This window comes from Anser brachyrhynchus, assembly GCF_964034855.1.
Source record: "Anser brachyrhynchus genome assembly, chromosome: 24".
NCBI lineage: Eukaryota > Metazoa > Chordata > Aves > Anseriformes > Anatidae > Anser > Anser brachyrhynchus.
The window spans coordinates 6,927,472-6,937,695 of record NC_137717.1 but is presented as its reverse complement, the minus strand read 5'-3'; the positions used below and the strand labels follow the sequence as shown (position 1 = coordinate 6,937,695).

The following is a 10,224-nucleotide window of genomic DNA, read 5'->3' as shown; positions in this document are numbered from 1 at the left end:
CCCCCCCCGCCGTGCTCCTGGTGCACCCCCAGGCTCCTCGCTGGCAGGGAGCATGAGAAGCAGAAAAGTCCTTGGCTTAGTGTAAGCGCTGCTGTGAGGCAATTAAAACATCAGTGTGTTATCACCACTATTTTCATCAAAAATCCCAAACACAGCGTTATGGTACTCTCTACGAAGAAAATTAACTCTGTCTCATCCAAAACCATGACAGGTGTGGATTATTCCTGTCAGCCCCATTCATTATTTAGTTTTGAAGATTTTTATCAGAAGCGTCACTGGCTGCTCCAGCTTCGTGTCCTCCTCTGGTGGATTCTTCCGGGCAGTCTTCCTGGGGTCTTCCTACCACCCCACGTGTCAGAGCGCTGCTGCTGACCAGTAGCAACTGTGGCACCATGGTTAGGTGGCCCCATGCAACCCAGACGTGTACGTGGGTAGGTGCAGCCTGCAGGAAGGCTACAGCCTGCTAGACAGCAGCAAGACAGCCACGGGGACAGGAGGTGAGGCTGGGCATTAGGAAGGCAAGTCCAGACCCCAGCAGTTTCTGCGCCTCTTTTCCCCGTTACTCTGAGTACTTTGCACTGCTGTTGTGGTCTAACCCAGCCGGCACCTCAGCACCACACAGCCGTTTGCTCACCCCCCGCCCCAGTGGGATGGGGGAGAGAATCAGAAAAAAAGTAATAGCTGGTGGGTTGAGATAGGACAGTTTGATAGGACAGAAAAGAAAGGATAATAATAATTAATATTAATAATAATAATAATGTGTACAAAACAAGTGATGCACAATGCAATTGCTCAGCACCCACTGACTGATGCCCAGCCCATCCCCAAGCAGCATTTCCCCCCCACCCCAGCCAGCTACCCCATATTAATTGTTCAGCATCACACCATATGGTATGGAATACCCCTTTGGCCAGCTGGGGTCAGCTGTCATGGGTCTGTCCCCTTCTAGCTCCTCGTGCACCCCCAGCCTCCTCGCTGGCAGGACAGTGTGAGAAGTTGAAAACACCTTGGCTTAGTGTAAGCACTGCTCTGCAACAATTAAAACATCAGTGTTATCGACATTATTCTCATCCTAAATCCCCAAAACAGCACCCTACCAGCTACTAGGAGGAAAATTAACTCTGTCCTAGCCCAAACCAGGACAACTGCCTAGACACTTCCTCCACCTCCTGACATTAAAACCCCAAAGCTATTTCCATGCAGCTTCCCATCAGCTGCTGAAGGACGGAATTCAGGCTGCCTACAGCAGGTCAGTGCGCATTGCGATCTGCATCAACATCAGGAGAAGCACTTCCAAAACCATTTAGGGGACTGATGCCTGCCCTAGAAGTTTCAAAAGTGACTCGGGCAACGTGGAGCTTAGAGCTGGGGAGCAACCAAGGCTGGCTGCAAAGGGCTGTCAGCCTTGTCCATCCTGCATGGCAAAAGTGTCCTCTTAACCACACCTGCAAAAGGAGAAACGCTACTCAACAGCACCAGAGAGACTGGGGGCGAGTGGGAGAGGACCAAGGTTCTCTGGAAAAGCTAGAAGTATTTAATGAGTCACTGAGCACTGTGAGCTGTTCAGCACAGCCTTCTCTTGGGGTACACAGTTTTGCCATTAGTATCATTGCTTCTGGTCCCACAGGAAATATTTTGGTCCACTAACAGCATGCTTTGACATCTACAAAGACCATTTAGGGGCAGGAGCAGTTTTGTCAGCAGCATATTGCTGCTTCAACAGAGGTCTCCACAGGCGTTGTTCAGCAGGGACCTACTCTGCCAGTCACCTGGCTTGTGCACACAAATGCTGCTGAAATAGTTGAGCTTCTGCTTGGAACATGCCATGCCTGAACCAGAGCTGGCATTTGTAAATAAGTCATGAGCTCTGTAAGAGTAATAATTCTTGTCTGGGTTAGGAATGTATCAGAAGTAAAATATTTACTCAAAAAATCAGTGTATCTTTCAGCATCCCTTGGAAATATGTGACAATCAGAAGGAGAAGTGCTACTTCTTTACTCCATGAGATATTGGGGAAGGGTAAAAATCCCTAATACAGTATATGATTTTCATTCAATTACATATTTCCATTGCATACAATCTAGTTATGACAGACAATGATGTATTCATTTAAATGCTTCTTATTTACAATTTTCTTACACATCTTACACCTTTATTTTTCAGTTAATTCATAAAACTCTGCAGTACAGGCGGGGTCAGGTCTGATTAGTCTCTTAGTGTTATTTGAACCCCCACTGAGCACGTCTGCATCCCTTCCAGGGGAGTGTTAATTCCAGAGCCCGTGTGAGATAAGAACAGACATAAGAAATTCCCTGTGTGAAAAGAAATGGAAAGACCAGGAGTTTGGAGTGAATCATACACATGAAAACTACATTGCTCCCTGAAAACGTAATTCCATCATCCTACGTAAAAAGCAAAATAATGACTGGGCAAGCCTCAATGCACATAAAGCAATACTGTCTAATAAGGTGAAACTCTTTTAACATCCTTTCAATATCAGAGTCTAAAAAAAAGCTATGTCCAGTGGCCACTTCCACGTTTTAAAGTTTGAAAAATTGAATCTGGAAAATTAAATGTAAATCTGTAAAAATGTACATCTATGAAAGTAAATCCTGGGAGTCTGAAAAATTTGCTAAATGAAGAAAGAAGATGAAAAAAAAAGACCCTAGTATCCTACAATATCCTGAGTTGGAAGGGACCCACACAGATTATTAAGTCTAACTCCTGACTCCATACAGGACCACCACCCCTATCTCTCTCTCACAAAAAAAAAAAAAAAAAAAATCGAAAACATTCAAACTCAAATAGTAACCTTTTTGTATTTTGCATTGCCTACGCAGTGTGTGAGTTCAGTCCTGCTTTCCAATAATACCTACAAAGAGTTTCTCCAAAGGCAATGTTGGCATCATCAGCTGCAAATACTACATTTTCAAAGCTGAAGACATTTTCTTGTAGTTCAGATCCTAAATATTCCAACACGTTGTGACGTTTCATTGCTATCTTGCAAACAAGCAGCACAAGATGGGTAATATTTTCTTTTAACTGTGCAACAACAGACAATTTAAAATACTTTGATATTTCCACAGTTGGAGGAGTCACTGGCAATGGATATACATATAGCCTTTCTCATGAAAATATTTTTTCACAATGAAAAAAAAATTAACACATTGTTAAGCACAAGATGCTTCTCCACTAGCTGTCAGTGATGATGACATTTAATTCCTTAAGCCTGCTGACAAAGATATCCATGTCCTTCTTACTGTCTGACTTGAGGTAGTATATTACATTATGGTTAGACAAATGCAGATATTTCTCATTGATCCTCCGTGCTGTGGCATTCTTGAGATTCATGCTGCCACGTATGACGTTGCCAATGTCATCCGTGTCCCTGCAGCAGGAAGAAAAGGAGAGTGAGAAAACCCTGGAAAGCAAAGCTGGTACCGCCTTGGCAGACAGTGCTGGGGGATGCCTGGGTTGGATTGTCACAGAATCACAGAACAGCTGAGGTTGAAAGCGACCTCTGGAGATCACCTGGTCCAACCCCCCAGCGGAGCAGGATCACCTGGAGCACCTTGCGCAGGATGGCATCCAGGCGGGTTTTGAATAACTCCAGAGAAGACTCCGCAACCTCTCTGGGCAACCTGTCCCAGTGCTCTGTCACCCTCCCAGTAAAGAAATGTCCCGTCACATTGAGCCGGAACCTCCTGGGCTTCAGTCTGTGCCTCTCGTCCTGTCGCTGGGCACGACTGAAAGGAGACCGGCTCCGTGCTCTCGACACCCTCCCCTCAGATATTCAAACACATTGATGAGCTCTCCCCTCGGTCTTCTCTTTTCCAGGGTAAACGGGCCCAGTCCTCGTACTGGGGAGCCCAGAACTGGACACAATACTGTTATTGTATTTTGTGCTGCTTTGCAGCCCTGATGTCCGGGGGCTCTCTGCCTTCCTTGCAGTGCGGAAGGCCCCAGCTCTGCCCTCTGGCCTGGCCCGGCTCTCTGCCCGAGGCTGTCCCCGCCCGCTGCTGGGCTGGGGAGGCCTTAATGGGAGCCGTGCACTCCCATCTCCTTCCCCTCCGCAGTGGCAGAGCATATGTGATGAAAAGGATCCTTTTTAAAAACCTGTTCTCATCTGGGGTGTCTGGCTGCCTCAAACCACAAAACCCCGTGCTAATCTCTTGACTTCCAGACAGTGACTTACCAGTAATAGTGAAGCCACAGGCCCTTGATTTCAAAACAGCGATTCTGGTACCAAAATATGTAATTTGTCCATTTCTTGAAGCGATAGATTTCCACGTCCATGGATGTGGGATGTAGAGGACTAAACAGAAAGCTGGAACAGAAAGTGAAAGCAACTTTTTTTTTTTTTTAAAAGGACTTCCCAGCAGTAGGTGGGGCAACACGCAGGTGAGGAGCTCAGCTCTGGCTCCGAGCACTGTGCAGCCAGGAAATCAGCCCCGTCCAGGTACCGAGGGGCAGTGGCACGCTCGGTGGGACAATGCGACCACCCGTCAGCGTCAGCCCGGGCACGGCAAGCGGGCGGCTGGTGGCTGGGGTCAGCCCCGAGCCCAGGCTGTCAGGCAAGCCCAGGGTGGTGAGGCAGGCCTGAGGTCAAGTCACGAAGTCTGTCTTCAGGTTGGGGTTTGGCTCGTTGGGGTCCGCAGCCAGGTGCGGGTATGGCTGTGACACAGCTGTGTTGTGGCTCAGGCTGGGGACATGTGTGAGAGCCCTGCCTTGAAAGCAGATCCTGAGGGACAGGGCACAGCCGTTGCTGATGCCTCTAGCTTTCTTCCCTATGGCTTTCTTCGAGGTCACCTTCAGTGCTTTCTCCAAACTTGCCCAGGAAGCCAAAGCACCAGGAAGGGAGGACGCTGAAGGTGCTGACACCCAGCTCTTCCATGCCCTGTGGCCACATCTGCCTCACAGCTCCAAGCACCTCATTTTTGCAGTGGGACCCTGGGCCCTGCTGGGCTCTTGCAATTCAGGAGAACACAGCCTTGCACACAAATGTCTGCACAGCACCAGAGCCCATGTCCCGCTACATATCACCAAGGCACTGACGCTTCATGTGATTAACTTGGAGACGTTACAGAGCCACAGATTCTCCAAAGACATGTTGGTGGTTGAATTGGCTTCTACATCAGTGTTCATGAAGTGAAAGCCATTAAAGTTTTCAATCTTGAAGTAGCTAATGTGTCGCGAAAAGGAGAACAGTTTAACTTGTCTGGAAGCCAAACTGCAAGAAAGACAGTCCAAGGGGAGAGCAGACACTTAGTTCTACCATCTGGCACTGAGCCTCCATGCAAATGGAGAAGTGGCAAGAGATTTCCAGCTAATCAATTGCTTACTGCCAAATCCTTCCCCCAGGTGCCCCTTGCTACCACCAAGGCTCCAGCTCTGACTCTAGAGATGCTTTCCCCCAGATTCTCAAGGCCTAATTTCGAGGACAGCTCTTCCACTGGTGGAAAAATGCTAGCATGGATCTGGTGGCAGAGAACACGAGTGTTTGAGATGACAGCTGTCCTGTGACTCCAGTCCCGCTGAGTCCTGTGATGCCAGCTGGGAATTACTCACCTCGTTGTGCTGGAATATCTGAATCTGAGAGTCTGTGCAGTGACATATTTCAGTTATGGCTCTTACATCTTTTAGGTGCTTTTCAAAATCTTAGCATGAATTCTGCACACTTTAGCTCCCATTGTTTTCCCTTCAGTAACATGGTTCAGCCTCTTACTTTCAAATGAAAACCATTGTCCTTTTACCAAGAGATCCACTGTGAATTTCTCACTCAGGAGTTTTTGGAAGCTGAGGTCTTTGGCAGAGAAGTCCAAGGAAATTTTGCAGGAGAAAGGGGAAAAAAAAAAAAGTATTGTGATCTTCTAGATTTCCAGCAACAGCAGTTGTCACTTATTTTCCATCTTGCACACAGGTGGCAGTGCCAAAAGGCTGGGACAGGCTCCACTTCGGGAGTAGCAGTGCCTGTTTCCATCACCATCACACAGAGAAGCCTTGGAGGTATTCATTCATGCCCTGAAACAGGAGTGCTGGAAGATTAAGTGGATATTTAAAAAGCAAAGCAGAAAGCAAGAAAAATAATTTTAATAAAATGTATTTTAAAGCAGCTGAGTACACATAAAGAAATAGAGGGCGTTGCCAGCACACAGTCACTACATAGCATGTCAGCATGCCCAGGGCCTGCCCAAGGAACAGAAAATCCATGCACGTCCCAGGATTGCTGTCCTGGCCAGCGTGGAAGAGAGGACAATGAACGTTTCTGTGCTTAGTGCAAACCCTTCTGCAAGGGTCAGCCCAAGGGTGAAGCAGCCACGCCGCCAGGCTGGCTGCGTGCTGGCAGGGGCCCACAGGTTAGCCCACAGCGGGGACATGGGGAGCTATTGGTGCCATCGGCCCCTGCCTGCCAGCGCCGCTGTCAGTGATGCCTGATGCGTGGCAGCTGTCTGAGCGTGGAGGCCACGACACCCACAGAGCTCTGCTGCTCTGTTTGCGCAGCAAACGCCCCGGGTACCACTCACACTCCCCTTTCTCTGCCAGGCCACTTGTAAGCCATGTCCCCCGAGAAGGAGCTGCACAGCATGGACTTCAAAACTGAGTCATTACGAGCTGGGAGAACACAAGACAAAGCATATACCGTGCCAGAAATACCACTGTCACAGCAGCACCTCCTACTCAAATATGACAAGAAGCTGAGACGCTTTTACACCTTCCACGTAAGTGAGTTTTGCACCCAGTGTCCCCTCCAGAAGCTGCTTCTTACCTGTGCTGCTGCAGGAGTCTAGCTGCAGGGACATCTCGCCGACGGGGCTGCTGCTCAGCGGGACGGCTCTGCTCTTCTCCGGCCCTGGGGCCAGGGCTCTCCCTGCACCTTCCCAGTGGCTTTGGCTGGCAGAGGTGGGCAGCCACAGCCCTGCAGGGTCTCAGGCCAGCATGTGTGGCCACAGAAAGCAGACCTGCAGGGTCTCAGGCCCTCTCAGCCTGGTCCCATATCTGAAGGGGCTCTTCAGGTATCAGGGAAGCCACTGGGCTAAAATGAGCCTGGAGCCAGTGCTGCTGAGACCGCGTTCCAGCTGGCCATCATCTCTAGTGTCTGATCTGCCAAGCAGGGGCCTTGGCTCGCCTGTGAGACAGTGGCAAGCTGAACACCAGGGCTGGTTCAGACTAACAGCCCTGCCTTGTCTCCCTTCTCAGCAGCTCTGTCCCTAGAGGAAGGACCAAAGGCGGCCAGAAGCACGGACTGCTCAGATGAGCCACCTCAGGTTAGCAGCAGCCCCATCTCCTGCTGCACTGGCAGGGGACTCCCAGTGACTGGGAGGAGGCAGAAAAGGCCTCGAGATGAGGAGAACACAGCTCAGAGATGCGGATGCTGCTCAGCAAGGATGCGGAGATGTTTTTGCTCATGAGCAGAATCCCATGCATTTCCACTGCTTTCTGCAGAGGTGCTCCCAGCACACCTTCCCAATAGCTCTGCTCTGTGGTCACCGCTTCTTCCAGGCTCTTTGAAGACTGGGAAATTCTGTCCAGGAGAAGCCTCCACTGTGCAGAAATGTCATGGAAACACCCTGAAAAACACTCCTCATCTGAGCAAATGGGCTTGCTGACGGATCCAAAGTCACAACAATAATGTCGCCCATCCTGGAAGTGCATGGGGATGTTTTTAACTACCCAAATAGACTTTTATTTTTGATGACCTGCCACCAGAGTGATGTGGTACATAATTTGGTCACCTACTCTACTCAGGTAGTGCAGCCCATGGAGGTTAGGGGAACTTTGTCACATGGATGACGGATTATGAACAGAAGCTCCCATATGACATTTAGCCATTCCGAGTGCTGACAGAGAAAATTACCTTGGCTCTTAAATTCCACACCACACCCTTTACTTAGCATTTTCTTGGTTGTTTCTGTGTACTGCCATTACTGAAATCAGATGCACAATACCGTGCTGAGGAGAGTCAGCTGTCCTCAGAGACCTCCGAGCAGGGATCTCTAGGAGAAGGGGAAGCTGCTTGGCTGTCGGGGGAGCAAGAAGAGTCAAGGGTGTAACAACCATGTCAGCCCTTTTAAGCCTCTACTGTGAATTGTTGCCAGTTGTCTTAGGCTTAGATCCCATGCAAGCAGGCCGACAAAAATGATAGACTATTTTGCAGAATATAAATGATGCAAGAAAAGTAAAGCCTGAGAATAAGCAGTGCCAGGTTTCCAGCGACTGTAAACCAGTGAATCACACTTGGTTTCTGTCACCTTTGGATGTGGCCCACAATCCTGAAGTTACAGAAGAGAATACAAAATGAACAGAAAGAAAACAAGATCCAAAAGAGGTGAGAAGTGAATGTGATTACCTGCAAGCAGATAGAGCAATGTTTGCTTTTCAAATAACAGGTGACGTGCAAAAATGTTTAAGAGGGGTAGAGGTTGGTAGCAGGCAGAAGGGGAGCATTAACCAAATATTCGGTAGAAATAAAGAGGGGAGAAAGAGAACAAAGGAAACTTTTTAAAGACAAAGATCCTCTTACTGAACAACAGCAGAGAGAAAGGGCACTTTCTTCAAATGCTACCACAAGATGTTTCACTCCTGAAGGGCAAACACAGGCCCCCAGGCTTGGTGAGTCTCTGCATCAAAACGCAGCATCAGATGACTTCAGAGAGGAACTGCAGGGGAGGCTGGATTAGCCTAAGAGCTTCTGCAGTCAAAACATAATGCAAGTATTAAACTCAGGGAGTGCCAGGAAGACATGAGCCCCCATCCGAATCCCATGGTTTGTCTTCTGGCACTTGATGCCTTGCTCATAATCTGGATCCTGATGATACCTGAAGTTAGGAAGAACAGAAGAGCATCAGCTGTGATCGTACAAATCAGCGCAGGGATGTAGTCAGACCCCAGGGGCACCATCTCAATGTCAGCATGGCCTTGCACTTGGGTACGGTGGCACCTTACTGCTTCCCTTGCTGCCAAAGAGACTTCAGAGTAAGGATGCCTTTGCTGACAGTTGCCATAACATCCCTCTCCCTGAGTTCACCCATCAGCCATACTTAGATACACTGGCTTTTCTCTCCCTTCTCCTGCTTTTAGTTTAGTGGGGCTAACAATTTCACTCGCATCAATTCAATATAAATATGGTAAATAAACCCTACTAGGATGGCTTTAGTTTTACAGCAATGTGAAGAACAGTAGGATCTGGCTCTTTCCTTGACTATTGTCTGTTGTTTTTTTTTTTCCTTAATTATCATCTTTCCTCTCTCTGACCTCTCTCCAACCCCAAAGCCGTATCTCACTGATCAAAGAGGAAGAAGAAAGTCTTGTCATTCCTGCCAGACAAAATGAACACAAGCTCTAACCCCGCTCCAGGCTCCTCAGTTTCAGCCAGTGCTGGCAGAGGGGACCTAAGTGGGGGCCTCTGCCCGTATGCCGAGCACTTGGCAGCTCTGCCTGTTGGAGCAGACAAAGCACAGACCAGCTGCAGGCTGTCTGTCCTCGAGCTGCATTTGCAAGGGGTGAAGTCTCGGGGCGAGCACCCTGCCTTCCCATCGCTGCACGGCCTTGGGGGCAGCAGGGCACTGACCGTGCTCCACGGCTCCCACACGGAGCTGGCTCGTGTCCACCCCGCTTTGAGAATGGGCAAAGGGATCGTGTACGAGGACCATGTAAACCTGCCTCGTTTGCCTGCGTGAACGAGTCCCAGAAGAACCCAGAGCTGGGTGATGATGATGAATCAGTGAAGATCGGACTTGGAGATTCACATCATTCCTCCACAGCACAGCCGGGGCCCTGGAGGCGGCCGAGGCACACCTCAGGCACACCTAGGACCATGGGAGCCTCCACGGTGATGGGACCCTGCGTTAGCTGAGCCCAGGGGCAGGCAGCACAGCTCTGAACCCACGCATCCCCCTCACCTCTCCGGCTGCGCTTGGCACCAGCGCACACAGGGGAAGGACCTGGAGCCTGCCTAAACATCAGCGTTGCTTGAACCGATCTGACCCCATTCTCTCCATCCCCCACAGTGCTCTGACAGCATCCCTCTCTCCCTCCCGCTCCCTCAGCCTGCTCCGAGCAGCGCTTCCTGCAGATTGCTTTGTAGTAATTAGCACAGGGGTGGGGCTGGGAGTGCGGAGTGGGGAAATGGAACAGGAGGAGAAGCTAACGAGGTCAGAAGACAGCATGTGGCATCCCCGCGAGGAGAGGGAAGAGGATTCAAAACCTGCTGCAATCAAAGCAGCA

The 10,224-nt window shown here is 49.5% G+C and overlaps 1 long non-coding RNA gene across 10 annotated transcripts in view; it reads right to left on the bottom strand.

The window, feature by feature from the left end:
• Positions 1-911: 911 nt before the first annotated feature.
• The window catches only part of LOC308182372, a 31,395-nt gene continuing 22,082 nt past the window's right edge, over positions 912-10,224 (bottom strand). For 5 of the 10 annotated variants that reach the window (XR_013941789.1, XR_013941792.1, XR_013941794.1 and 2 more), the window contains 3 exons: positions 6,767-8,816; positions 4,196-6,021; positions 2,567-3,388 (listed from right to left, as the gene is read on the bottom strand). This is a non-coding gene — a long non-coding RNA (uncharacterized lncRNA). Of the gene's footprint in view, positions 2,313-2,566; positions 3,389-4,195; positions 6,036-6,766; positions 8,817-10,224 lie in introns of those variants that run through there. The other 5 variants (XR_013941787.1, XR_013941790.1, XR_013941788.1 and 2 more) reach the window with 5 other exon arrangements.